Source organism: Anas acuta, chromosome 2 (genome assembly GCF_963932015.1).
Source record: "Anas acuta chromosome 2, bAnaAcu1.1, whole genome shotgun sequence".
In the NCBI taxonomy this organism is placed as follows: Eukaryota; Metazoa; Chordata; class Aves; order Anseriformes; family Anatidae; genus Anas; species Anas acuta.
In genome coordinates, this window is record NC_088980.1 from 65,990,811 (window position 1) to 65,994,266 (window position 3,456).

The following is a 3,456-nucleotide window of genomic DNA, read 5'->3' on the forward strand; positions in this document are numbered from 1 at the left end:
TGACAGACCAGGTAAGTGTCCTGCCATTCAGAGGGATCTGGACAGGCTAGAGAAATGGGCAGAAAGGAAACTCATGATATTCTCCAAGAAAAAGAACAAAGTCATGCACCTGGGGAGGAACAACCCCATGTAGTATTACATGCTGGGAGCCCACTAGATGGAAAGAAGCTCTGCAGTGAAAGCCCTTGGCATCCTGGTTGATACCAAGTTAACCACAAGATACACCCTTTCATCAAAAGCGGCCATTATTATTCTGGGCTGCATTCAGGATAGCTTTGCTAGAAGATCAGGAGAGGTGATCCTTCCTCTCTATTAAGCTTTGGTGAAGCTACAGCTGAAGTATCATTCTGGGCTCCTCAGTACAGGAGATATACGGTCTTACTAGAGTGATTCTAGCACAGAGCCACAAAGATAATTAGGGTAGGTTGAGGGTCCCAGGTTGAGGAGAAGATGTCTCGGGCGGGTGGTTGTGGTCTTAGCAATGTGTATAAAAACCTAATGAACAGAGTGAAGAGGGAGACAGATTCTTCTAATTTGTGCCCATTGACTGGACAATACATGATTGGGAGTGCAGTTATCCTGACAACCATGTCACAGGGGCATGTTAATGGCAATACTGAATCTAGGCCCAACTTCAAGCTTTCCTTCTGCAGTTCTGAAGGTGTTTCAAATACAACAAAAATTACTTTCTGGGAGAGAAAAAAAAAAAAAGGAAAAAAAAAAAAAGAGGCAACCAGGCAACCTCTGGTCTTCCAGCTTTCTGGAAAAGGAAAGCTAGGCCTTAGGACCCTGACTCTCCCGTTTTCAGCCTGTGTGGTTTGTAGACTAAAGGGACATTGATTGAAGAAGGCAACTATGTTAAGGATATTGTATTCAGAGATATTTGGGGGAGTGGGTGTAAAGAAGAGCTTAAATACAATAACAAAACTTTCTATAATAGTGCAGATGTAAATTCTGAGATAAGATCATGTCACTTGGACAGTAAAACAGAGTGAAGATCTATGCAATCCCACAAGAGTCTGTGTCCACTCACCAACATTTAACATTATTTATGGGAGATGTTTTTGTCTCTGTAGATTAATTCATGTAGCACTCATTCCCTTAAAGAGAGAAAGAGAGAGAGAGAGAGAAAGAGAGAGAGAGAGAAAGAAAGAAAAAGTAGTGATGTTTCTATTACATACAGTACCTGAGTTCTGGTTATGCATCAGATCAGGTTCCTATCCAATAGGTTGCCTACTCAGGCTTTATACAACTTGCATTGTGGAGTCACAGAAAGCATTTTGACTTGTAGAGAAAACACCGAATCCCAGTTCCATAATTCAGATACTGCTTTTGTCCACACATTAGCTTTGGCCTGAGTGCTTATTCTTGCAGCTTATTTTTTAGTGGTAAAAACAAAAACAACAAAAAAACTCTTGCCAGCTGTGTATATTTTACCAAAAACAAAAACCACTTTTGTGAACATATTTGTCATCAAAGTCTAGTTGGAAGTCAGTAACTAGTGGTATACTAGTCAATACTGAGTCCCAGTATTGACTGAGTCCTCTTCAACTTCTTCATTAGTAATCTGAATGATAGGACAGGCTCCTCCAGAACTTTGCAAGGTGACTGGGAGGAATGGCTAGTGCTCCATACTACCATCTGGAGGGACATCCGATAGGCCGGAGAAATGGGCTGACAAGTCTCATGCACTTCAATGAAAAGTGCAAAGTCCTGCAACTGGGGAGGAACAACCCCAGGCTGATGGCCAACCCAGCTGGAAAACAGATTGGCAGAAAAGAACCTGGATGTCCTGGTGGACACCAAATTGAATACAAGTCAGCAAAGTGCTACTGCTTGAAAAAACTGCAGGAGTAACCTGCACTGCATTAGCACACATTGCTAGCAAGGTGAGGGAAGAGATCCTTCCCCTCTACTCAGTCCTGGTGAAGGTACACCTAGAGTACTTTCTCCTGTTCTAGGCTACCCGGTACAAGACATGGAACTACTGGAGAGAGTACAATGAAGGACCACAAAGATCATGAAACCACTGGAGCATTGCTTCTGTGAGAAAAAGCTGAGAGACCCAGAGCTATTCAGCCAGGAGAAAAGAAGGCTGAAAGGAGAATTTTGCCAATGTATTTGAATACCTTAAGGGAGGGTACAAACAGGATAGAACCAAGCTCTTTTTAGCAGTGCCCAGTGATAGGACAAGAGGCAATGGGCACAGATTGAAACATGGGAAGTTCCCTCTGAACATCAGGAGGCACTCGTACAGGTTGCCAAAAGAAGTTGTGGAGTCTCCCTCCTCTGATCTACTCAAAAGCAATCTGGACATAGTCCTGAACAAGCAGTTCTAGGTGTCCCTGGCTGGACCAGATGACTTCCAGAGGTCCCTTGCAACATATACCATCTTGTGATTTTGTGGTAAGACTTAGGAATTTTTCTCAATAGAGCATGTAATGGGAGATCATGTAATTTCTCATTGTGTTTGTTTATATATAAAAGCTTGGCTAGTTTTTTTTTTTTTTTTTTAAATACTCCTCTCTGAGGTTATTGCTAATCAAGAATTAATTTTAAAATGGTATAAGAATATGAAATTGTGATAGAAATCATCTACTTGTAAAATGTGGTCCTGTTGGCTTCAAAAGATGTTATTAGCTGAATTCATATTCTCCTTATTTCTTGCTATAATATTTTTAAATAACACAAGCCAGGAATCAGACTGGTGGCATAGGTTACTTCTAGTAACATAACAGTGAACAACAGATGGTGTTTGAAAGATAACCAATTATTAATAATTAAAACATTTCTCACAAACCTGAATCTCCATTACTACTTAAAGCCTACCATACATTAACATTTGCATTTCATTTGACTTTCCAAAAACATCCCACAAATTTTTTTATATCAAATCTATTGTCTGAGTTAGAAAAAATAAAATAAATCCTCCCCCACCAAACATGCCTTTTGGAACATGTTTACTATATACTCAAATACAATCATTTCCCTCAGAGATGAGAATATATTTATCACAAGTTACTGATATGACCTCTAACTGTTCTCCTCCCACCCATTCTAGCTGTTGTGATGCCAACTTTTTTTTGTCCAACACAATATATGCACTCTGTAGAAGTCAAAGAGCTTGCAGACCTTTTGAATTTTAACAGATAAATAGTGCTATTAGCCAGCAAACATTCTATGGTACCAAAACTTTTGACATCATGATGAATTACAAAAATAAGATATTTATACCAAAGAATTACTTAGGTAAGATACTTTGATAAATCAGGTGAGTATCTTATCAGTCTTAGCGTTTCCTTTTAGTATTAAGGTAAGACACCAGAAAAATGCACTGGCACTGTGTGTGACGAGTACGCTGCAGATCTGCACTCAGAGAATCGTAGGTGTCAGAACTTCGGCAATCAAGAGTTCATAAAATAACTGACGAAGACAGAAAAGGCTTTACAGACAACG